Source organism: Cherax quadricarinatus, chromosome 19 (genome assembly GCF_038502225.1).
Source record: "Cherax quadricarinatus isolate ZL_2023a chromosome 19, ASM3850222v1, whole genome shotgun sequence".
Classification (NCBI taxonomy): Eukaryota; Metazoa; Arthropoda; class Malacostraca; order Decapoda; family Parastacidae; genus Cherax; species Cherax quadricarinatus.
In genome coordinates, this window is record NC_091310.1 from 1,853,628 (window position 1) to 1,880,319 (window position 26,692).

The following is a 26,692-nucleotide window of genomic DNA, read 5'->3' on the forward strand; positions in this document are numbered from 1 at the left end:
AAGATTCCTCTATGCTATATCTAAAACATTTTTCTTCTCTTCTTATAACTATCAACAAAAGAATATTCCACTTAAAGCTACTAACATGTATGAAAGAGGCCAGTGCAATCATCTCTTGCAGTGGGGACGCACGTCAGTGATAACCTGGGATAAAACGTGCATATCTGAGAATGTTACTAAGTCTCAACGTCGGTGCACGAGAACAAGAGACACGTGGCTGATGGAAGTATTTAACTTCTTGATGTTTTCAAGATGAGAGTCTCAGGAACTTGGTATCTAATGAACAACTTCCTGACTCATTCATAAGAGTTTCATTGCTAAAGGATTTATAAAATAAAATTGTAATATTTTTTAAGCCAGGGGAGAGGGAAGCCGATATTGATTTTATGTGTGTGGAATTGGCATTGTGTGGCAGTGTGTGGTAAGTGTGTCTGGCCCCACGCGGTCTGGCACAGCGGCACTGGCCAGGAGGTTAGTACTCCCTACGCGGGCTGTCTGGGAACAGGTCATGGTTCTCATGCTCACCGGTGCTCCCTAACTTGCGTATACGCGCCCCTCACACACTGTGTTCCTCTACCCTTAACTCTGATGTAGTGTTATACTTGTGACTCTCAGTTAATGTTGATCTAACATTGTCTCTTATTATTTTTTATATAAGGTTTTTCACAAACTTAAGATTTTTTTCCTTTGTGAACTTTTAAAATTATTTTAATTTTTTTTTTGGTTAAATATGAAAGTGTCGTTGTCAACAGCAGGAAATTTTGGAAGAGCCTCTCATATTTAACTGTTAGAAAAGAAATCGAAATTCCGGTTTAGTGAACTTGGAATATGTTTTTATCCCGAGTACTGAACATTATATTGTAAGTAGTAATTGGTAAGACAACGACAGTTACGTCAGCAGTGGTCGTAGTCGTAGGTGAGTACCTCCACGACCTCTCTTTGTTTACATCCATTACTCACAAGCATCGAAATTTGTTTACTTATCCTTTACTAAATATTTACTTCTATTATTTTTCTATTCATTAGAACACGTTTTTATTATATATATATATATATATATATATATAATATATATATATATATATATATATATATATATATATATATATATATATATATATATATATATATATATATATATATATATGTATATAGTAGGTTGGTAGACAGCAACCACCCAGGGAGGTACTACTGTCCTGCCAAGTGAGTGGAAAACGAAAGCCTGTAATTGTTTTACATGATGGTAGGACTGCTGGTGTCTTTTGTCTCATAAATATACAAGATTACAGGTATGTCTTGCTACTTCTACTTACACTTAGGTCACACTACACATACATGTACACGTTTATTTATACACACTCATCTGAGTTTTCTTTGATTTTATCTTAATAGTTCTTGGTCTTATTACTTTTCCTTTTATATCCATGGGGAAGTGGAATAAGAATCTTTCCTCCGTAAGCCATGCGTGTTGTAAAAGTCAACTAAAATGCCGGGAACAATGGGCTAGTAACCCCTTTTCCTGTAATAACTAAAAAGAATAAGAAGAAGAAAATTGTCAAAGTGGGAAGTCTGAATGTGCGTGGATGTTGTGCGAATGATAATAAAGAGATGATTGTGGATGTTATGAATGACAAGAAGCTGGATGTCCTGGCTTTAAGTGAAACGAAGATGAAGGGGGTGGGTGAGTTTCAATGGAGAGGAATAAATGGGATTAGGTCATGGGTTTCAAATAGAGTTAGAGTTAAAGAAGGAGTAGCAATAATGTTGAAGGATAAGTTATGGCAGGAAAAGAGGGACTATAAATGTATTAATGCATGGATTATGTGGGGTAAAATAAAGGTTGGATGTGAAAAGTGGGTTATAGTAAGCGTTTATGCACCTGGGGATGAGAGAAATGTAGAGGAGAGAGAGAGATTTTGCGAAATGTTGAGTGAATGCGTAGGGAGTTTTGAACCAAGTGTGAGAGTAATGGTGGTTGGGGATTTCAATGCTAAAGTGGGTAAAAATGTTGTGGAGGGAGTAGTAGGTAAAGTTGGGGTGCCAGGGGTAAATGTAAATGGGGAGCCTTTAATTGAGCTATGTGTAGAAAGACGTTTGGTAATAAGTAATACATATTTTATGAAGAAGAGGATAAATAAATATACAAGGTATGATATAGCACGTAATGAAAGTAGTTTGTTAGATTATGTATTGGTGGATAAAAGGTTGATGGGTAGGCTCCAGGATGTACACGTTTATAGAGGGGTAACTGATATATCGGATCATTATTTAGTTGTAGCTACAGTTAGAGTAAGAGGTAGATGGGAAAAGAGGAAAATGGCAACAACAAGCAAGAGGGAGGTGAAAGTGTATAAACTAAGAGAGGAGGAAGTTCGCGGGAGATATAAACAACTATTGGCAGAAAGGTGGGCTGGTGCAAGTATGAGTAGTGGGGAGGGGGGGGGTGAGGAGGGTTGAAATAGTTTTAAAAATGCAGTATTAGAATGTGGGGCAGAAGTTTGTGGTTATAGGAGGATGGGTGCAGGAGGAAAGAGGAGTGATTAGTGGAATGATGAAGTAAAGGGTGTGATAAAAGAGAAAAAGTTAGCTTACGAGAGACTTTTAAGAAGAGTAGAGTATATGGAGAGTAAAAGAAAGGTGAAGAAAGTGGTGAGAGAGTTCAAAAGGGGGCAGATGATATAGTGGGAGAGGCACTGTCAAGAAATTTTAATGAAAATAAGAAAAAAATTTGGAGTGAGTTAAACAAGTTAAGAAAGCCTAGGGAAAGTATGGATTTGTCAGTTAAAAACAGAGTAGGGGAGTTAGTCGATGGGGAAAGGGAGGTATTAGGTAGATGGCGAGAATATTTTGAGGAACTTTTAAATTTCGACGAAGAAAGGGAAGCGGTAATTTCATGCACTGGTCAGGGAGGCATACCATCTTTTAGGAGTGAAGAAGAACAGGATGAGTGTGGGGGAGGTGCGTGAGGCATTACGTAGAATGAAATGGGATAAAGCAACTGGAACTGACGGGATCATGACAAAAATGTTAAAAGCAGGGGAGATATAGTGTTGGAGTGGTTGGTATTTTTGTTTAATAAATGTATGAAAGAGGGGAAGGTACCTAGAGATTGGCGAAGAGCATGTATAGTCCCTTTATATAAAGGGAAGGGGGACAAAGGGGATTGTAAAAATTATAGAGGAATAAGTTTACTGAGTATACCAGGAAAAGTGTATGGTAGGGTTATAATTGAAAGAATTAGAGGTAAGACAGAATGTAGGATTGCGGATGAGCAAGGAGGTTTTAGAGTGGGTAGGGGATGTGTAGATCAAGTGTTTACATTGAAGCATATATGTGAACAGTATTTAGATAAAGGTAGGGAAGTTTTTATTGCATTTATGAATTTAGAAAAGGCATATGATAGAGTGGATAGGGGAGCAATGTGACAGATGTTGCAAGTATATGGAATAGGTGGTAAGTTACTAAATGCTGTAAAGAGTTTTTATGAGGATAGTGAGGCTCAGGTTAGGGTGTGTAGAAGAGAGGGAGACTACTTCCCGGTAAAAGTAGGTCTTAGACAGGGATGTGTAATGTCGCCATGGTTGTTTAATATATTTATAGATGGGGTTGTAAAAGAAGTAAATGCTAGGGTGTTCGGGAGAGGGGTGGGATTAATTTATGGGGAATCAAATACAAAATGGAAAGTGACACAGTTGCTTTTTGCTGATGATACTGTGCTTATGGGAGATTCCAAAGAAAAATTGCAAATGTTAATGTGCGAGTTTGGGAGTGTGTGTAAAGGTAGAAAGATGAAAGTGAACATAGAAAAGAGTAAGGTGATGAGGGAATCAAATGATTTAGATGAAGAAAAATTGGATATCAAATTGGGGATGAGGAGTATGGAAGAAGTGAATGTTTTCAGATACTTGGGAGTTGACGTGTATGCGGATGGATTTATGAAGAATGAGGTTAATCATAGAATTGATGAGGGAAAAAAGGTGAGTGGTGAGTTGAGGTATATGTGGAGACAAACAACGTTATCTATGGAGGCAAAGAAGGGAATGCATGAAAGTATAGTAGTACCAACACTCTTATATGGGTGTGAAGCTTGGGTTGTGAATGTTGCAGCGAGGAGGTGGCTGGAGGCAGTGGAGATGTCCTGTCTAAGGGCAATGTGTGGTGTAAATATTATGCAGAAAATTCGGAGTGTGGAAATTAGGAAAAGGTGTGGAGTTAATAAAAGTATTAGTCAGAGGGCTGAAGAGGTGTTGTTAAGATGGTTTGGTCATTCAGAGAGAATGGATCAAAGTAGAATGACATGGAGAGTGTATAAATCTGTAGGGGAAGGAAGGCGGTGTTGGAGGGGGGGTAAGGGAGGTTTTGTGGGTGAGGGGCTTGGACGTCCAGCAGGCGTGCGTGAGCGTGTTCGATAGGAGTGAATGGAGACGAATGGTATTTGGGACTTGACGATCTGTTGGAGTGTGAGCAGGGTAATATTTAGTGAAGGGATTCAGGGAAACCGGTTATTTATATATAGCCGGACTTGAGTCCTGGAAATGGGAAGTACAATGCCTGCACTTTAAAAAAGGGGTTTGGGATATTAGCAGTTTGGAGGGATATGTTGTGTATCTTTATACGTATATGCTTCTAAACTGTTGTATTCTGAGCACCTCTGCAAAAACAGTGATTATGTGTGAGTGAGGTGAAAGTGTTGAATGATGATGAAAGTATTTTCTTTTTGGGGATTTTCTTTCTTTTTGGGTCACCCTGCCTCGGTGGGAGACGGCCAACTTGTTAATATATATATATATATATATATATATATATATATATATATATATATATATATATATATATATATATATATATATATATATATACATATATATATATACATATATATATATACATATATATATATGTCGTGCCGAATAGGCAGAACTTGCGATCTTGGCTTAAATAGCAACGCTCATCTTGCCATATAGGACAAGTGAAAATTTGTGTATGCAATAATTTCGCCCAAATCATTCTGAACCTAACGAAAAAAATATATTTCACTGTGTTTGTTTAGTATTAAATTATTGTAAACAAATCTAAAATATATTTAGTTGGGTTAGGCTAAAATAAATTGCGCTTGTTATAATAAGGTTAGGTAAGTTTTCTAAGTTACTTTTGGTGCAAAATTATAAATTTTTACATTAACATTAATGAAAAAAATATATCTTTAAACGTATAAGAGAAAATTTCGGAAAGGACTTAATTTTAAACGAGTTCTTGCTAATTGACCAGTTTTACATATTCGGCACGACATATATATATATATATATATATATATATATATATATATATATATATATATATATATATATATTTATATATATATATATATATATATATAAGAGAGAGAGGGTGAGAGACAGACAGACAGAGACAGACAGGACGAGTACGCAATAGTATTGTTGGCAACTCATCCACATATGAAGTGAGGGTACATGCCCTCATATTGATTGGTATTTTAGAATACATGACACAGAAATAAGCTGTTCCTCATAGTTTTGGCTATTTCATCTCCAAGGAAAAGTGGAAAACAACCCTCCCTATGCGAGACAAGATTGTCGTAAGAGACGACTAAAATGCCGGGAGCAAAGCGCTAGTAACCCCTTCTCGAGAATAAATTGATAAAAATAACAATACTTTTTTTATAAAATTCGGATGTTTGAATGTGTATGAATGTAGTGCAGATGATAAAACAGAGATGACTGTCAGTGTTATGAATGAAAAGAAGCTGGACGTCCTAGATCTAAGTGAAACAAAGTTTGGGTAGGGAAGTTACAGTGGGAAGAAATTATTTGCAGAAGGCCAGGTGTATGTGACAAAGTTAGACGTAGGGAAGGCGTAACAGTAATGTTCAAGAATCAGTTATGGCAGGGAAAGAGAGAATGCAAATGTATAGATTCGTGTAATTTGTGGATTAAAATAAGGGTCAAATGCGAAAAGTGGGTAATACTAAATGTTTCTGTACCTGGAAAGAGGAAAATGTAGAGGAGACAGATTTTGGGAGACGTTCAGTGTGTGTTTAGGGAGTTATGAACCAAGTGAGAGTGTCATTTTGGTAGGGGACCTAAATGCTAAAGCAAGATCAACTGTTGTTGATGGCGTAATAGGTAAGTTTGGGGTGCCAGGGGTAAATGATAATGGGGGGACTTTGAACTTTCTATAGAAAAAGGTTTGGTAATAGGCAATACACATTTTAGGCAAATGATGATAAGTAGGTATACAAGATATGGTGTAAGACGTAATGACAATAGTATATTGGACTATATATTGGAGAATAAAAGGTTGATGGGTAGACGTCAGGATATGCATGTTTATAGAGGGACAAAAGATGTATCAGATATGTTAGTTGTAGCTACAGTGAGAGTAAAGGGAAGATAGGATACAAGGAGAATGGCATTAGCAAGGAATAAATAGATAAGGTTAGATATAAGCAACTATAGGGAGAATGATGGGATAGTAGGAGTAAGGAGGTTCAAGAAGTTTGGGGTAGAGTAAGGATGCGGTATGAGAGTCTGCAAAATAGTTTGTTGTAGATCAATGGTTCAGAGAACCGACAAGTTGATAAATTAGACACATGTGCAACTCTTGGGTATCTTTATTGAGGAAACGTTTCGCCACACTAGCTTCATCAGTCCATACGAAGGAGAATCTTGTAGAACAGGAGTAGAATGAGGTAATTAGTCCCTCAACCTTGAGTCGATGTGGTCAGTCCATCAATCTTGAATAGATACCCAAGAGTTGCACATGTGCCTAATTCAACAACATGTCGATTCTCTGAACCATTCATCTACAAACCTGTCAGACACTGCAACTTCTTGGGATCTTAATACTTGGGAATTCTTTGCTTGCCTGATTCTTGGGCACGACCTACTTCCACATTGAACAAATGTGACACCACCTATGACTGCTGCACCTCTCCTGCCTACGGTTTATAAGCTCCTTCTCCACACTTATGCCGTATTGTATTCAAGATTGATGGACTGACCACATCGACTCAAGGTTGAGGGACTGATTACCTCATTCTCCTCCTGTTCTTCAAGATTCTCCTTCGTATGGACTGATGAAGCCACTGTGTGGCGAAACGTTTCCTCAATAAAGATACCCAAGAGTTGCACATGTGTCTAATTTATCAAAATAGTTTGTTGATATACGTATGAGGGTGGGTGTGGGAGGGAAGACTAGCAATTGGTGGAATGATAAGGTAAAGCCAGTGGTGAGGGAAAAAGAGCTACCATGTGACAGGCTTTTACAAAGCCGAGGAGATATAAGGAGGAAGGAGTATACGGAGAGGAAAAGAGAGTTTAAGAGAGTTGTGAAGGAGTAGAGGACAAATGAGTTTCTGTCAACAAATTTTGCTGAGATTAAGATAAATTTAGGAGAGAGATTAACAAGTTGAGAAAACCTAGGAAACGAATGAACTTGATCATTTAAAGGAGACGAGAAGAGTTAGTAGATGGAAAGTTGGAAGTATCGAGAAATTGGAGAGAATAATTTGAGGAACTGTTAAAGGCTGATGAAAAGAGAGAGACAATGGTTTGATGCATTGGTCAGGGAAGTATAACAAACTTTAGTAGTGAGGAGTAGCCAGATATGAGTGTAGGGTAGGCTATGGGTAGAATGAAAGGAGCTAATTCAGTTGAGATTGATGGGATCATGATAGAAATGTAAAAGAAGGTGGGGATATAGTTTTGGAGTGGATGTTACTTTAGTTCAATAAATGAATGAAAGAGGTGAAGGTACCTAGGGAATGGAAGAGAGTGTATAGTTCCTTGTATAAAGTCAAAGAAGACATATGAGTGTCTAATAATTAAAGGGACATAAGCCTGTGGAGTATACCTGGTAAAGTGTATAGTAATTATTAAAAAAAAGTTAAGGGTACGATGGAGAGCAGAATTGTAGGTGAGCAATGATGTTTTAGAAAGGATAAGGGATGTGTGAACCAATGTCAGTATTGAAGCATTGAAAAAAGGTAGGAAGTTCTCGTTGAATTCAAGGATTTAGAAAAGACATATGACTGGGTGGACAGGGAAGTAATGTGAGAAATACTGCAAGTGAATGGAATAGGTAAGATGATGAAAGCATCTAAGATTTTTTTATGAGGATAGTGAGGTTCAGGTTAGAGTATGTGGGAGAGAGGGGGATTATTTCCCAGTAAAAGTAGGTCTTAGACAGGGATATGTGATATCACCATGGTTGTTTTATATATTTATAGGTGAGGATGTAGGGAAAGTAAATATAGGGGTTTTGAGGAGAGTTGTGGGATTAAAATATGCGGATAGTTAGACACATGTTCAACATCTGGGTAACTTTATTGTAGATGTTTCGCCATCCAGTGGCTTTATCAACACATATTCTAGGACATAACTTGAAGACTGTACAACTATATACAAAAGATGAGGTAATCAGTCCCTCAGCCTGGAGTATTGTATACCATTCATGTACAACTTGTCAGACACTGCAGCATCATGGAGTCTTGGTTCAGAGGACATCTACATATCTTTCTTCACTGCTACTGCAACTACTACCACTAACCCATCCCCTGAGTATGACTTACCTCCACTGGGGAATCTTGCCTACCAATGACTATGCTCTCGTCTGCTACCCGTCCCTATCCATTGACGCCTACATAAGCGCCAGCCTCGTTGCCTGTGCTCCAGAATCTCTAAAACTACGGTGCTCTTCACACCAACTCCAAGGCTGAGGGATTGATTACCTCCTCTGTTGTATATAGTTCTACTGTCTTCAAGTTATGTCCTAGAATCTGTATTGATTAAGCCACTGAATGGCGAATCATCTACAATAAAGATACCCAAATGTTGCAGTGTCTATCTTTGATCTTGTATACCAATTATGTACAGCATGCAGAGAGTACAAAGTGGAAGTTAACACAGTTGCTTTATACCGATGACACAGATTTTTTGAAAGCTTCTGAAAAGATGGTACTGGGACTGTAGGACGAATTTGCGGAAATATGTAAAAGAAGGAAAATGGCAGTGACCATAAAAAGGAGTAAGGTGATTTATGTAGTAAAAGATTGAATATCAGACTGGAGGAGAGAGAGCATGGAGGAAAGAGTATTTAATATTTGGTTGTGGACTTGTCAGCAGATGGTCTAGGAAAGACGAAGTAATGAGGGTAAACAAGTGAGTGATGCACTGAGGAGTCTGTGGACACAAAGAACGTTAGCCGTGGAGATAAAGAGGAAAATGTGTATAAGTGTAGTGGTACCAATAATCTTACATCGGTGTGAAGATACGAGTTTATGAATGTTGCAGCAAGGAGAGGCTGGAGGCAGTGGAAATATCGTGTCAGAGGGCAAAATGAGATGTAAATATTACGTAGAAAATTTGTAGCATACAGAGGGAAAGAAGACGCGAGATTAAGTTAAAATTATTATCCAGCGGGATTAGTTGGGGTTGTTGACAATGTCTGGACGTTGAGATGATAGAACAAAATCAAATGACTTTGGAGGAAGTGTGACTGTAGTGGAGGAAAGGCAGGGTGAGGCTCGAGTTAGGAAAGTTTTCAGGGAGATGGGTAAAGGTTTTGTGTGCTAGGGTCTAGGACATCCTCAGGCGTTTGAGGGCTTAGACAAGTACGCAGGCAAATGGTTTTTGGGACTTGGTGAGCTGCTGGAAAAAGGGTATGGTAATGTTTTGTAAAGGAATTCAAGGAAGCTGGTTAGCCGGATTTGAGTCCTAGAGGTGGTAAATGAGTGCCTGCAATCTGAAGGAGGGGTGGAGGTCGTAAATACAGTGACTGTACTCTGAAGGAGGGATGGATGTGGTAAATACAGTGACTGTACTCCGAAGGAGGGGTGGAGGTCGTAAATACAGTGGCTGAACACGGAAGGAGAGGTGGAGATGGTAAATACAGTGGCTGTACTCTGAAGCAGAGGTGGAGGTGGTAAATAAGTGCCTGTACTCTGAAGCATTGGTGGAGGCCGCGAATAAAGTGCCTGTACTCTGAAGGAAGGGAGGTGCTAATTACAATCACTGCACTCTGAAGGCTGGGTGGCGTTTGTAAATACAGTGTCTGCACTCTGAACGCTGCGTGGAGGTGGTAAATACAGTGGATGTACTCTGAAGGAGGGGTGGAGGTGGGAAATACATTGGTTGCACTCTGAAGGAGAGGTGGAGGAGTAAACATTGGCTGTACTCTGAATGAAGGGCGTAGGTGGTAAATACAGTTGATGTACTCTGAAGGAGAGGTTAAGGTGGGAAATACAATGCCTGCACTTTGAAGGAGGGGTGGAGGTTGTAAATACAGTGGTTGTAATCTGATGGAGACTTGGAGGTGGTAAATACAGTAGTTGTAGTCTGATGGAGAAGTGGAGGTGGTAAATAAGTTCCTACACTCTGAAGGAGAGGTGGAGGTGGAAAATACAGAGCCTGTACTCTGAAAGAGGGGTGGAGGTGGTAAACAGTGCCTGTAATCTGAAGGAAGGGTGGAGGTGGTGAATACAGTGGCAGTACTCTGAAGGAGGGGTGGAGGTGCTAAATACAGTGCCTGTACTCTGAAAGAGGGTGGAGGTAGTAAATACAGTGCCTGTACTCTGAAGGAGGGGTGGAGGTGGTCAATACAGTGTCTGTACTCTGAAGGAGGGGTGGAGTTGGTAAATACAGTGCCTATACTCTGAAGGGGGGTGGAGTTGGTAAATACAGTGCCTGCACTCTGAAGGAGGAGTTTAGGTGGTAAATACAGTGGCTGTACTCATAAGGAGGGGTGGAGGTGGTCAATACAGTGGCTGTACCCTAAAGAAGGGGTGGAGGTGGTCAATACAGTGGCTGTACTCTTAAGGAGGGGTGGAGGTTGTAAATGCAATGGCTGTACTCTGAAGGAGGGGTGGAGATGGTAAATACAGTGGTTGTACTCTGAAGGAGGGGTAGTGGTAAATACAGTGGCTGTACTCTGAAGTAGGGGTGGAGGTGGTAAATACAGTGGCTGTACTCTGAAGAGGGGCAGGTCGTAAATACTCTGGCTGTACTCTGAAGGAGGGGTGGAGGTGGTAACTACAGTGGCTGTACTCTGAAGGAGGGGTGGAGGTGGTGAATACAGTGGCTGTACTCTGAAGGAATTTTGGAGGCTGTAAATACAGTGGCTGTACTCTGAAGGAGGGATGGAGGTGGTAAATACAATGGCTGTACTCTGAAAGAGGGGTGGAGGTGCTAAATACAGTGCCTGTACTCTGAAAGAGGGTGGAGGTACTAAATACAGTGCCTGTACTCTGAAGGAGGGGTGGAGGTGGTCAATACAGTGTCTGTACTCTGAAGGAGGGGTGGAGTTGGTAAATACAGTGCCTGCACTCTGAAGGAGGAGTTTAGGTGGTAAATACAGTGGCTGTACTCATAAGGAGGGGTGGAGGTGGTAAATGAAGTGCCTGCACTCTGAATTAAGGGTGGAGGTGGTCAATACAGTCGCTGTACTCTGAAGAAGGGGTGGAGGTGGTCAATACAGTGGCTGTACTCTTAAGGAGGGGTGGAGGTTGTAAATGCAATGGCTGTACTCTGAAGGAGGGGTGGAGATGGTAAATACAGTGGTTGTACTCTGAAGGAGGGGTAGTGGTAAATACAGTGGCTGTACTCTGAAGTAGGGGTGGAGGTGGTAAATACAGTGGCTGTACTCTGAAGGAATTTTGGAGGCTGTAAATACAGTGGCTGTACTCTGAAGAGGGGCAGGTCGTAAATACTCTGGCTGTACTCTGAAGGAGAGGTGGAGGTGGTAAATACAGTGGCTGTACTCTGAAGGAGGGGTGGAGGTGGTGAATACAGTGGCTGTACTCTGAAGGAATTTTGGAGGCTGTAAATACAGTGGCTGTACTCTGAAGGAGGGATGGAGGTGGTAAATAAAGTGGCTGTACTCTGAAGGAGGGGTGGAGGTGGTAAATACAGTGGCTGTACTCTGAAGGAGGGATGGAGGTGGTAAATAAAGTGGCTGTACTCTGAAGGAGGGGTGGAGGTGGTAAATACAGTGGCTGTACTCTGAAGGGGAGAGGTGGTAAATACAGTGGCTGTACTCTGAAGGAGGGGTGGAGGTGGTCAATACAGTTGCTGTACCCTGAATGAGCGCTGGAGGTGGTAAATACAGAGGCTGTACTTTGAAGGAGGAGTGGAGGTGGTAAATACAGTATTTTCACTCTGAAGGAGGGGTGGAGGTGATCAATTCAGTGGCTGTAGTTTGAAGGAGGAGTGGAGGTGGAAAATACAGTGACTGTATTCTGAAGGTGGGGTAGAGGTGGTAAATAAGTACCTGCACTCTGAAGGAGTGGAGGTGGTAAATACAGTTGCTTCACTCTGAAGGAGAGGTGGAGGTGGTAAATACAGTGGTTGTACTCTGAAGGAGGAGTGGATATGGTAAATACAGTGACTGTACTCTGACGCAATTTTGGAGGTTGTAAATACAGTGGCTGTACTCAGAAGGAGGGGTGGAGGTGGTAAATGAAGTGCCTGCACTCTGAAGTAGAGGTGGAGGTGGTCAATACAGTGGCTGTACTCTGAAGGAGGGGTGGAGGTGGTAAATGAAGTGCCTGCACTCTGAAGTAGAGGTGGAGGTGGTCAATACAGTGGCTGTACTCTGAAAGAGGGGTGGAGGTGGTAAATACAGTGTCTGTATTCTGAAGGAGGGGTGGAGGTGGTAAATACAGTGACTGTACTCTGAAGGAGGGGTGGAGGTGGTAAATACAGTGACTGTACTCTGAAGGAGGGGTGGAGGTGGTAAATACAGTGGCTGTATTCTGAAGGAGGGGTGGAGGTGGTAAATACAGTGACTGTACTCTGAAGGAGGGGTGGAGGTGGTAAATACAGTGTCTGTATTCTGAAGGAGGGGTGGAGGTGGTAAATACAGTGTCTGTATTCTGAAGGAGGGGTGGAGGTGGTAAATACAGTGACTGTACTCTGAAGGAGGGGTGGAGGTGGTAAATACAGTGGCTGTACTCTGAAAGAGGGGTGGAGGTGGTAAATACAGTGTCTGTATTCTGAAGGAGGGGTGGAGGTGGTAAATACAGTGGCTGTACTCTGAAAGAGGGGTGGAGGTGGTAAATACTGTGTCTGTATTCTGAAGGAGGGGTGGAGGTGGTAAATACAGTGACTGTACTCTGAAGGAGGGGTGGAGGTGGTAAATACAGTGTCTGTATTCTGAAGGAGGGGTGGAGGTGGTAAATACAGTGGCTGTACTCTGAAGGAGGGATGGAGGTGGTAAATAAAGTGGCTGTACTCTGAAGGAGGGGTGGAGGTGGTAAATACAGTGGCTGTACTCTGAAGGGGGAGGTGGTAAATACAGTGGCTGTACTCTGAAGGAGGGGTGGAGGTGGTAAATACAGTGTCTGTATTCTGAAGGAGGGGTGGAGGTGGTAAATACAGTGACTGTACTCTGAAGGAGGGGTGGAGGTGGTAAATACAGTGGCTGTACTCTGAAGGAGGGGTGGAGGTGGTAAATACAGTGGCTGTACTCTGAAGGAGGGGTGGAGGTGGTAAATACAGTGGCTGTACTCTGAAGAAGGGGTGCAGGTGGTAAATACAATGGCTGTACTCTGAAGGAGGGGTGAAAGTGGTAAATACAGTGGTTGTACTCTGAAGGAGGAGTGGATATGGTAAATACAGTGACTGTACTCTGACGCAATTTTGCAGGTTGTAAATACAGTGGCTGTACTCAGAAGGAGGGGTGTAGGTGGCAAATGAAGTGCCTGCACTCTGAAGTAGGGGTGGAGGTGGTCAATACAGTGGCTGTACTCTGAAAGAGGGGTGGAGGTGGTAAATACTGTGTCTGTATTCTGAAGGAGGGGTGGAGGTGGTAAATACAGTGACTGTACTCTGAAGGAGGGGTGGAGGTGGTAAATACAGTGACTGTACTCTGAAGGAGGGGTGGAGATGGTAAATGAAGTGCCTGCACTCTGAAGTAGGGGTGGAGGTGGTCAATACAGTGGCTGTACTCTGAAAGAGGGGTGGAGGTGGTAAATACTGTGTCTGTATTCTGAAGGAGGGGTGGAGGTGGTAAATACAGTGACTGTACTCTGAAGGAGGGGTGGAGGTGGTAAATACAGTGACTGTACTCTGAAGGAGGGGTGGAGGTGGTAAATACAGTGGCTGTACTCTGAAGGAGGGATGGAGGTGTTAAATACAGTGGCTGTACTCTGAAGGAGGGGTGGAGGTGGTAAATACAGTGGCTGTACTCTGAAGGGGGAGGTGGTAAATACAGTGGCTGTACTCTGAAGGAGGGGTGGAGGTGGTAAATACAGTGTCTGTATTCTGAAGGAGGGGTGGAGGTGGTAAATACAGTGACTGTACTCTGAAGGCGGGGTGGAGGTGGTGAATACAGTGGCTGTACTCTGAAGGAATTTTGGAGGCGGTATATACAGTGGCTGTACTCTGAAGGAGGGATGGAGGTGGTAAATACAGTGGCTGTACTCTGAAGGAGGGGTGGAGGTGGTAAATACAGTGGCTGTACTCTGAAGGGGGGAGGTGGTAAATACAGTGGCTGTACTCTGAAGAAGGGGTGGAGGTGGTAAATACAGTGTCTGTATTCTGAAGGAGGGGTGGAGGCGGTAAATACAGTGACTGTACTCTGAAGGAGGGGTGGAGGTGGTAAATACAGTGTCTGTATTCTGAAGGAGGGGTGGAGGTGGTAAATACAGTGACTGTACTCTGAAGGAGGGGTGGAGGTGGTAAATACAGTGTCTGTATTCTGAAGGAGGGGTGGAGGTGGTAAATACAGTGACTGTAATCTGAAGGAGGGGTGGAGGTGGTAAATACAGTGGCTGTACTCTGAAGGAAGGGTGGAGGTGGTAAATACAGTGGCTGTACTCTGAAGGAGGGGTGGAGGTGGTAAATACAGTGACTGTACTCTGAAGGAGGGGTGGAGGTGGTAAATACAGTGACTGTACTCTGAAGGAGGGGTGGAGGTGGTAAATACAGTGACTGTACTCTGAAGGAGGGGTGGAGGTGGTAAATACAGTGACTGTACTCTGAAGGAGGGGTGGAGGTGGTAAATACAGTGACTGTACTCTGAAGGAGGGGTGGAGGTGGTAAATACAGTGACTGTACTCTGAAGGAGGGGTGGGGATATTTGCAGCTTGGAGACGCTTCTCAGCTGTAATATCGAGTGGCCTCTGGCAACGCGTTAATAATGCTCAGATACTAGACACAGCATAGTTAGTTCATATTCCTTGGATCAAGAACTTTTGAGCATTGTGAATGCGCTTTTTTTCAAGGGAAATCTGTGTTTAGTGTTGAAATTGTAAAGAACCCACTTATGGTACGAAATCTGAGCTTTAGAAAATCGTTGATAACACGAAATATTACTGAACACTTCTGACTACATACATTCCATAGACGACACAAAATATTGTTAATGCAACGCACTCAGGTTCATTAACAGACAGGTAGATAGGTAGCTCCAGTTCCTGGGACCATGAGCACTACTCCAGCCTCAAGGCAACCTTCTCGTAACAGCAAACTGTTTTGCACCTGAGAAAATAACCGTTTTAAATTAATCCTGTGTATGTCAAATTTATGTTGAATTATTTATTCAATTTTTTTTAGATTCTCGTGTACTCCGACCTATGATGCAACTTCAATAATTTTTTGTAGTCTGTCTCGGAAATACAATAATAATATTTGTATCGTCTTTAATTCACTCATATTAATACTAAAAAAAATTTTTTCATAGGTATTTACACTAAAATATTCAGATTTATTCCTTCACTAAATATTCAAGCAGAAATTAACAGTTAAATATTTCACACAGTTCCACTGAGTGAGAAAAGTTTTTATTTCTAACTCAAGTAATACAAGAAAATATTACGTTTAATGGCAAAGATTTTGAGCTGCCTTTTAGCACGTAGTCCTTTCAAGAAAATGGTCTTTCAAGAAGATGGTCTTTCAAGAAGATGGTCTTTCAAGAAGATGGTCTTTCAAGAAAATGGTCTTTCAAGAAGATGGTCTTTCAAGAAGATGGTCTTTCAAGAAAATGATCTTTCAAGAAGATGGTCTTTCAAGAAGATGGTCTTTCAAGAAGATGGTCTTTCAGGAAGATTGTCCTTCAAGAAGATGCTATCATAATAAGATGGTCTTCAAGAAGATGGTCTTCAAGAAGATGGTCTTCAAGAAGATGGTCTTCAAGAAGATGGTCTTCAAGAAGATGGTCTTCAAGAAGATGGTCTTCAAGAAGATGGTCTTCAAGAAGATGGTCTTCAAGAAGATGGTCTTCAAGAAGATGGTCTTCAAGAAGATGGCTTTTCAATAAAATGGTCTCTTTGTATTTATATTATGAAAATAACAGGATAATAATCAAAGGGGGATATGGATAATAGTCTAAATATGAATAAATGTATTCTGTAGCTAATAAAAATGAAAATAAGATCTTTTAATACTACCTGAATCAACTATGAAAAAGAGTAGTAAAATATACCAGTGTGAGCAATGTCAACAACGCTTAACAATTAGATTTAACGCAGATAATTTAGATAACCAACACGTCTGCAGAATAAAAATCACTTCTCCGTGCAAATTGCTATACTTTTTCTCAACATTGATGGACTTATTACCTCAACCTCCTCCTTATATTCCACCGTTATTCTATGTACTGGACAGAAGAAGCCACAAGCTGACGATAATTTTCCACAGTAAAGATTCCCAATGTTAGGCAGGGGTTTCGTTCCTCTGAGCTAGTGAATAGCTCTGTAGAGACGTAGTAAGATTATTTATACACGACGTTCCAACTCAGCAGTTGTTGTAAACGAGAGTTGTCGCTGCTCAGGAAAGACTGCGTTATTAAGGACAACTGGCAATTATAGCGACCAGGCAGTGTTGGGACCAGGGGCCGACAGGAGACGTAAAATAAATAAATTAGGTGGCCCGGTGGCCTGGTGGCTAAAGCTCCCGCTTCACACACGGAGGGCCCGGGTTCGATTCCCGGTGGGTGAAAACATTTCGACACGTTTCTTTACACCTGCTGTCCTGTTCACCTAGCAGCAAATAGGTACCTGGGTGTTAGTCGACTGGTGTGGGTCGCATCCTGGGGGACGAGATTAAGGACCCCAATGGAAATAAGTTAGACAGTCCTCGATGACGCACTGACTTTCTTGGGTTATCCTGGGTGGCTAACCCTCCGGGGTTAAAAATCCGAACGAAATCTTATCTTATCTCGATAACTATAAGACAGTTACAGTTGAGTCCTCAGGTGAGAGGTGGATCCAGACGCACGAAATAGTGAGCCTTGATCCCATGCTAACTCCCTATGGTGTACAGAATTATACCTAACTGGATGAATCTTATTAGAGCCAGCTGGTTCAGTGGTCAGTGCACTGGCCTGTGAGCTTTATGATTTACTTGCCATGGGTTCAAGACCCATACGTTTTCAGATTTGATTAGTGGATTCACAATCTGTTTGCTTACTTCCATGGACAGCTTCACCTCGTTCATAAGACTAGCACGACCCAACACCAGTTTTAGGTCGTGAGAAAAACAAAGGTTACCAGAGGACACACAGGCAGTGTCATAGAGAAACCATAGCATCCAAGTTCAAACGTAACGTCAGTGCAACTAGCCGTGAACGAGGTAATCCAACCAATCAACCCCATTAGATTATTTACCCTTGGGAGAATCAGGAGTAAAGTGTCACTACCGTCTTCCTTCACTCACCAGGTCACTAACATTAGTTCCTTCCCGGGAAGCAATGCGGCGCTGATGTTTAAGCACCACCACTAGAAGCAAAGTGGCTAATCAATCACACACACTAACAGTGATATTCTCTCACTGTTTGTGTTAAAATTGTACCGCCAGTAATATTCTGGCAACAATAATATTATTCTTCAACCTTCAGCATTAATTTCCTACGACAGTGTTATTCAGGCACCGCAAGTGTGGTTCTGATACAATTAGGGATATTCTGGCAACAACAGGGTATATTTTTTTTTTTTGCACCTTGAGTGTTATTCCGAATCCTTCAGGATTAGCCTTCATGAACCAGTGTTATTCTGGCACGCAGAGTGATATTGCGTTACTACCAATGTTATTCTGGTAGTGACGCAGAGTGAGATTCCGTCACTACCAATGTTATTCTGGTAGTGACGCAGAGTGATATTGCGTTACTACCAATGTTATTCTGGTAGTGACGCAGAGTGATATTGCGTTACTACCAATGTTATTCTGGTAGTGACGCAGAGTGATATTGCGTTACTATCAATGTTATTCTGGTAGTGACGCAGAGTGATATTCCGTCACTACCAGTGTTATTCTGGTAGTGACGCAGAGTGATATTCCGTCACTACCAGTGTTATTCTGGTAGTGACGCAGAGTGAGATTCCGTCACTACCAGTGTTATTCTGGTAGTGACGCAGAGTGAGATTCCGTCACTACCAGTGTTATTCTGGTAGTGACGCAGAGTGAGATTCCGTCACTACCAGTGTTATTCTGGTAGTGACGCAGAGTGATATTCCGTCACTACCAGTGTTATTCTGGTAGTGACGCAGAGTGAGATTCCGTCACTACCAGTGTTATTCTGGTAGTGACGCAGAGTGAGATTCCGTCACTATCAATGTTATTTTTTTTTTTATATTTTATTTAAAAAACTTTACAGCTTAACATAAAATAAAACGATATAAAATGAGTACAGTAGGATGGTCAATCCTACACAACATACACTGACAATCCTACACAACATACACTGACAATCCTACACAACATACACTGACAATCCTACACAACATACACTGACAAAATATAACAACATTGTAACTGACACAAAAGAGGTTACCCATATACACTCACAAATATTTCCATATAACATACTTAACAATAAGAAAAAAGAAAAAAGGGGGATCCGACCCCTAACCTCATTAGAAACCTTAGCAAACATAACTTACAGGTGACCACATTAACAGGGCCAAATTTAAATGAAATTATATAAACATCCATTGAAACGAAACCTTTAAAGTTTATATAGTTAACATAATATGACTGACATATGACAAAGACTCACAACCTTCACATTAGTCAATAAGAGGAATGACCTACATCATAATCTCATTAAAACAAGTACATGATCTTCCCCAACTAACAACCTATACAAGAAAATTGCCTAAAAACATACATACTCCTCACTACAATCCCTCTTTAGTCATTGAAAAATAATGAAAATCTTAATTAAGCCTGCACTTACACTTAATAAATATTAATCACCGTCTTCCACAGGATGAGCACATTATATAAAGTAAAGAGACAAAACACCATTTGTCAGGGTAATGCCTGAAGGACAACCACAATATACCAAACAAAATAAAAAAGGTGTTTATCCTAACATAAACCGCCATAACACATTTCATAAATAACAACAACTTAACACCTCAAAACGTGATACACATATCTCAAAACAAAATATTAAAAAATGGGTAAACTTGAGCCTATTTCACGATAAACCTAACAATGACATAACGTACAGATAACACTCAGTACCAGGCTCAAAATATGAAGTATGTAAACATCCATTGAAACCAAGACTTTCAGGTATATATATATATATATATATATATATATATATATATATATATATATATATATATATATATATATATATATATATATATAGGTTACATAATATTACTGTGACAAAGGTTCAATTCAAATGCAAGAATGTTTACTATAAAATATATCCATTAATCATAACTTCCACATTAGTCACATAAACGAGTGATCTACATCATAATTCCGTTAACACAAGTATATACTCTCTCCCAACTAACTCCCGATACAGGAAAATTCTCTAAAACATACATACGTTCCCCATTACAAAACTTAAATGACTCATTACAAATTTATGGAAGTCATTAGCCTTCCAGCCCTCATCAACAGGAGGAGCACGTTATATTGTGATACGAATATCGCACATGAAACATGCCCAATAAAGGCTATATACGTACATTCTACATAGACTCAAAAGCTCCTGCAAGATCTTACACCTATAATCTTAACACCATTCACACTTAATATATTAAGCAGGATATGACGACCCTGACGCACCACAGAATTCTCCATACGTTACTACATAATTACTTGATTTCATCACCTTTGCTTTCTGTACCCACTCGCATGCTACATACACTTATGCCACACATCTACACCTTCTATACCCATACACCTCACTCTCACCCCCCCTCAGGAGGCAACCCCGCTGTGTCCCCTTGACTTCCCTCTTCTCATATGTAATTCCCAAACCCCCACCCCTTACTCACTCAGCCCAAATCGCAGATTCATGAGAAGCCCTAACGTTAACATTCTATAACCTTCCGAAATATCCTTTGCCCACCTCCTCCCATACAGTTCTCTGTTACGACACATCGTACGATAAACCGTTACCGCTAGTACCCGCCTCCGCACCTCACAAACCCCCTCCCCCTCATCACCCACGATATATATATATATATATAATCCACCATTATATAATCCAAAGCACTCGTCGAACCCTCCCACATCTAGGCTTAGTGCATGCAGAACCGACACCCCTCGACCCCCCACCCTCTGTACCACCGTACTTAACCAATATCTAACACCCTCCAGTCCCTCACAGAAGTATACTGCATGAAAAGCCGTCTCATCCCCACCACAGATTCCACACCTCCCGCCCACAACTACCCTTCTGGTTCTTAGTATCTCCCCCGACGGTAGTATGCCATGCAGAAAACGATACGTTACCTCCCGCACCCTAGGCTTTAACTTCATCTTGCTAAACCTATACCAAATACTCTTCCATGCGTACATGGGGAACAATCCCTCAACTGGTACAACAATCCTCCCTGCAAGCAACCTACACAAAACCCCTATTCGAATTTTTGTGGGTTCTCTAACCAACACCAAAGCCCTCAAAACAGTTTCACATTCCCTCAACTCCACACCACCATACAACTTACCCATCCTATCATGTACTTTTATCAGATGAACCCCCCTCACTCCTTCAAGCAAAACCTCCCATTTAAGAAACACACATTTAACCCTCCTTCGCAGGTCCATCAACCCCAACCCACCCTGGCGCACAGGTAACATTACAACCTCTCTCCTCAGCCAATCGCACCTTGTACCCCACAAAAATTTAAACACCCGTCTCAGAATTCCCACAATCGCCGTCCCTGTTATTGGGAACATGGCTGCTACGTGCCAAACCTTACTATACAATAATACATTTATTACAATCACTCTTTGCACGAGAGTCAGATGATGAGGTCGCAATGCACCCAGACGCCACAGGATCCTTTCCATCAACCTATTTGAGTTTTCCTCTCGAGTAGCATCCAAGTCATCCTTGTAGATGATAACACAAATTTTTAAAGACACAGTTTGTTTCCTCACAACGTTACATCTCCCCCCACCTCCCAATCACCCAACCCCATGACCATTGACATCTTACTATTTACCTGCATCCCTGTTGCACTTCCAAACAATTGCACATCTTCCAAAACCCCCAACGCCATCCCTTCCCGAACCAGGGCTGTTGTATCGTCCACATATCCTCTTATTCCAGGCCACACTTTCCCTACCTCCCCCACACTCCCACTCATGTTACATACACAACATTCAACCATTCTATAGAAGGGGTCCCGAATGCACGCAAACAATATTTTTGACATGGTACACCCCTGCCTAAGTCCCCTACTCATTACAATCTCCTCCCCCAAGCATCAATTAATCTGTACCCTCATCTTAGCTCCTTTGTACAACGTGGTTACCCCATTAACTATTTCTTCCCCATAACCCTGCCTCCCAAGTATAGCTCCCAATGCTCCCCTTTCCACTCTGTCATAGGCCCCCTGCCAGTCTAAAGCCAACAACGCTGCCCCCCCCCTCCCTCCCCCTTTTGACTCCACAAAACTTCTCAATATTCCATGACCTTCAATCATAGACCTTCCAGGCAATCAATACTTCGTTTTCAAAACCACTCTCCATACCACACATTTAAACCGATTACCCAAGACTTTAGCAAACAACTTATAATCTGCACATAACAGCGATATGGTACGGTACTCCTTGAGGTTGTGCTGCCCCTTACCCATCAGGACCAACACGACAACTGCTGTTGCTTGCTTGTCCCCCTTCTCCTTCATCTGATTTAATAACCTAACCATGAAACCCCTTATCACCTCCCAATGTTGTAGATAAAATTCAGCCAGGAGACCGTCTATTCCCGGTGCTTTGCCCTTCCTCATTCCCCTTAAAGCCAACTCTATTTCCTTTTGCGTTATTACCCCTCCTAAAGCCTTCCTATCACTATTCCCTAAATTACACGTCACATACTCTCACACCTTCTCTAAAGCCACATTCCTCACCCTCCCACTTGCCCAATACCTTTCATACCATTTATCCGCATACGCACACATTCCTTTCATAGCCCGAATCTCCTGACCTACCCTATAACCTCCCCCCATCTCATGTACCTCTAACCTCGGAATAGCTGTAACCTGCTGTCTTTGTTTTTGACATTGCAACACACACGCCGATGGCTTGTCTCCCCAAAGCACCTCCTCTACCCCTGCCTGCACCCTTACCGCTTGAAACCTCTCATTTTGTAACTCAGTCTCCCCTTGACCTCGACAATTTCATCCATAGGATAGTTGCCCCCCACAGCCCCCTGCCCATAACAACCCCGTAACCTGTCCTCTAAATAATTTGAAAGTCCGTATTTTAAATTATTTATATGTTTACCCTCCCTCACATAATATTTCCTAATCCTTTCCTTGGCTACACAATCCCACCATTTCACGACATCGTCCACCCTCTATGCATCCTCGCTAAGCTCCTTCCATAGAACAGAAAATCCCTCCAACCCCTCATCACTCAATACACTTATATTTAATTTCCAGTAACTCCTGTATATTTCCACAAGCGCCTCCCACCCAACCTCCACCAACACTGCTCTATAATCCGACCATGCTACTTCAACAGTTTTGAAAGATCGCACTACAACCCCATGAGAAAGATACACTCTAACTTCGCTGCATACCCACTCCTAACAAACGTATGCTCGGTCTCCCACACCCCCCCTCAAACGCATCCGGTAACCGAATATCCCTCATTAAATCTCTGAGGGTCACCGACACAAAGCCTGCCCCTTCTGTTCCACGTCGGCCCTCCTAATAACGCAGTTCCAATCACCTCCTACTATTGCCACCTCCAGTAATGCATGGAAGAAAAACACAAGGTCCTCACACACAAACTCCTGCTTCACCTGTAGGTTATTCTCTGCAGGCGCATACACGCTTAAGGCCACATGTTTGCCCATCCACCAACCATCCATGCACAACACCCTTTCCCCTCCCCCCTCACTCCTCTGCAAAACAAACGGGCTCGCCTCCCTAATTAGTATACCCACCCCACCTTTCAAACGGGCAGATGGCAGGGTTACCACCCAAAACCCTGCCACCTCCAACACCCTACCCTCCTTAAAATTATGCTCCTGAAGGAACACAACATCCACTCTAGATTTATTCAGAAACATTCTAAACCATTCTCTCTTTACACTTTTACACAAACCATTAACATTTACTGTCATACACCGGAGGCCTATTAAAGTTTCCACCCCTGCCTCCTCTCTTCACTTTTCCGGTGGGCACCAGAACTTATGGTTCCACTTGTCACCTTCACACTTCCCTCTCCCCCCCCCTTCTTTCGGTGCCTCCTGTCGTGGCCACCACTACCTTCACCTTCAGCCCATCTTTGCTTCCCAGGCTGCTGCGCTGGCGTTAGGACATCATCCGAATCCGACGCAGCGGCCCTCTTCCTTGTGACAATCGCCTCCTCCATAGCTTGGTCTGGGGGATGCCTCACAATGTACCTCAACCTCCACTGTACACTGTTTCACTGATCCAGGTGACACCCCAGTCACGCTGTCACTCCCGTCGTCCATATAGTTCTCCTGTCGTTGATTCACCGCAGCCGTTAACTCTTCATCTACCACCTTCCCAGGTGCGGCCTCCTCCTCAGGCGGTGACAAGGACTTCAGCACCTCAGCTAATTCCTCCTCAATTTCCAACACTTCCTCCTGTACTTTCTGCTCGTCTCTATCTTCTGGAAGTGTCTCTGGGCCAGGTAACTGGTCAAGGGCCTAACCCTCTCCCCCAGCCTTATGCGCCTCATCCACTATCTCGCTCCATAGACGACCACGCCCTCCTTCACGTCGTTGATCCTCACCTGCTCCCTCCGTTGTAGAGGCGGATGCCTCCGCCTCTGGGCCAGGAGCTCGTTGCCACTTCCCACATGCCGCCGGTATGTGATCATATTCCCCACATAGTCGGCATGTATGTCTTTGCCCGGCATACGAAACCATGATCTGTGTCCTGAATTCCTGTAGGTACACGTAGGACGGTATGGGGTGTCGTAATGTCATTTTTAGGTAAAAAGTTCCTTCCGGCAGACCTGCATAGGCACCCGTCACCCACGTACCATGCTGGGCCGAATGAACAGTTCCATATTCCTCAAGAACCCTTCTGATGTCTGTCTCATCCACCTCAAAGGGGACATTACGCAGTTTGATCCATGTATAATGCCTGGATACATCGACCATCCTCACACGAACAGCTGGTGTTGCATCAAGACTTACGTCCTGAAAACGGTTGACCAACAATTCATAGACCGTTGCTGAGAGCAGTTTAAGGCTACCCCGTACAACTCTCCATCCTGAATGCCATACATCTCTCTGATGATTTTAGGTAGTAATACTTGGGCTGAAATTGGCGTTATTGCCCCTCGGAGAAGCTCAACGCCAAAAATGTTGATACTGCGTCTATGACTAAACGCCATGTTGACTGATGGTAGCTCTCCTGGTTTGACGACAGAGGCGCGACAAGCACCACCTCACATCATGCAGTCAGGTAACTGAGGAGCGTTTGCGCAAGAGGTCCACACGGCCAGAGAGCGATGAGGACAGTGAGCGAAAGATTTATTCGTTTTGAAGGGAAACCAGAGTAGTGTTATTCTGGTAGTGACGCAGAGTGATATTCCGTCACTACCAGTGTTATTCTGGTAGTGACGCAGAGTGATATTCCGTCACTACCAGTGTTATTCTGGTAGTGACGCAGAGTGATATTCCGTCACTACCAATGTTATTCTGGTAGTGACGCAGAGTGATATTCCGTCACTACCAGTGTTATTCTGGCACCACCAAGTCTTCTTATGGCACAACCAGTGATATTTTTGCACCACCTGTGTTATTGTGCAACAACTAGTAATATTTTTTTACCATCAATGTTATTCTTTCACCATCAGTGTTATTCTTTCACCAACAATGTTATTCTTTCACCACCAGTGTTATTATAGTACCAACAGTGTTATTTTTGCACCACCAGTCTTATTCTTGCACCACCAGTGTTATTCTTGCACCACAGGTACACCCAGTGATATTCTTATATCACCAGTGTTATTCTAGCCCCACCAGTGTAATACTTGCACCACCAGTGTTATTCTTGCACATCCAGTGTCGCACCACCAGTGTTATTCCGACTCAGTGTGTGATCAAGCACCCGGAGTTCTCAAAAGAACGATATAGATCCTAACACTCTAGATTGGCACCAACACTGAAGGTTTAACCTTAAGTTCCAAGAATCTATTAATGGAAATTCGAATAACTTTTCAAACTATATTCATTGTTAGTCTGCTGACAAAGAAGACAAACAACGCTAAGGCCATTGTCCATGCAGTGGAAATGTAAGGAATTCTTCGTAGCTCAAGAGCATTGGAACAGAACCATTAAACATCTTGTAATAGTAAGAAGGACCGTGAGGATATACTACTTTTTCTGACCGAGAATGTCAAAAGTTAATTTTATATTATACTCAAACTATGATAAATCACTGAACATGAAGCGTAACGTTGCACTATACAACAGATATGTTACGGAAGAATTTTCCATTAAAAATACAACACAAAATATTAACCATGAAATTGGATTCATAAGTATCATAAACTTTTATTTTTCAAGTCTATAAACTCATACGAGATAAAAGTTAAATATTAAATTAAACAAAAATGTCCTAAAGAAACAACGTTAACTATGTATGTAACAGAGTTAAGAACAAGCCTGATAAAAGCCAAGAACTAATAAATATTGTTTACTGGTAGAAGGAAGCTTCTATATGGGGACCAGGTGGATAATGTCTCCCCTTACTGACGCTCTTAAATGAAAGGACAGTCTCAGACACACGCAACTCTCCAGTCGTATTTTGTTTTCGTTACTCTCAACTCGGTCCTTAAACTCATGTATTAACCATCATTAAACACGACTCAACCAAACACTGGTAATAAACATGGAAACGATTCTCACCTTAACATATTTTTCGGCCTTTGCGGATAACCTTGAGAGGGAAGGCTGGGATGGGAGGAGATAAATACGAGCAGAGGGATGCTAGAACAGCGAGGAGATGGGAAATGCGAGAAAGGCGGCGTGGAGACAGTAAAGAGAGTGATTAAAGGGAGAGCGATGGGAAGGGTGGAAGAAAGAGAGGAAAAATCTGTGAAAGTTACCATCCATAACACAGATGGGAATCGATCCAGTGTCAAGTGAATCCCAAAACTCGCAGGCAATGTGTTATCCACTGGACCATACTGACGTAACAAGAGAATAATAAGTACACGCTTGCCATGGGTTAGAACCCTCCCTTCTGCAGTTTTTTCTTTTTTTT

General features: G+C 42.2%; 1 protein-coding gene across 1 annotated transcript in view; it reads left to right on the forward strand.

Moving 5' to 3' along the window:
- The first annotated feature begins 495 nt into the window (after positions 1–495).
- Positions 496–26,692, forward strand: part of LOC138852968 (cell adhesion molecule Dscam1-like) — a 454,532-nt gene continuing 428,335 nt past the window's right edge. Inside the window, exon 1 of the mRNA XM_070086852.1 lies at positions 496–916. The gene's annotated coding sequence lies outside the window, so the exon portion shown is untranslated. The remainder of the gene's footprint in view (positions 917–26,692) is intronic.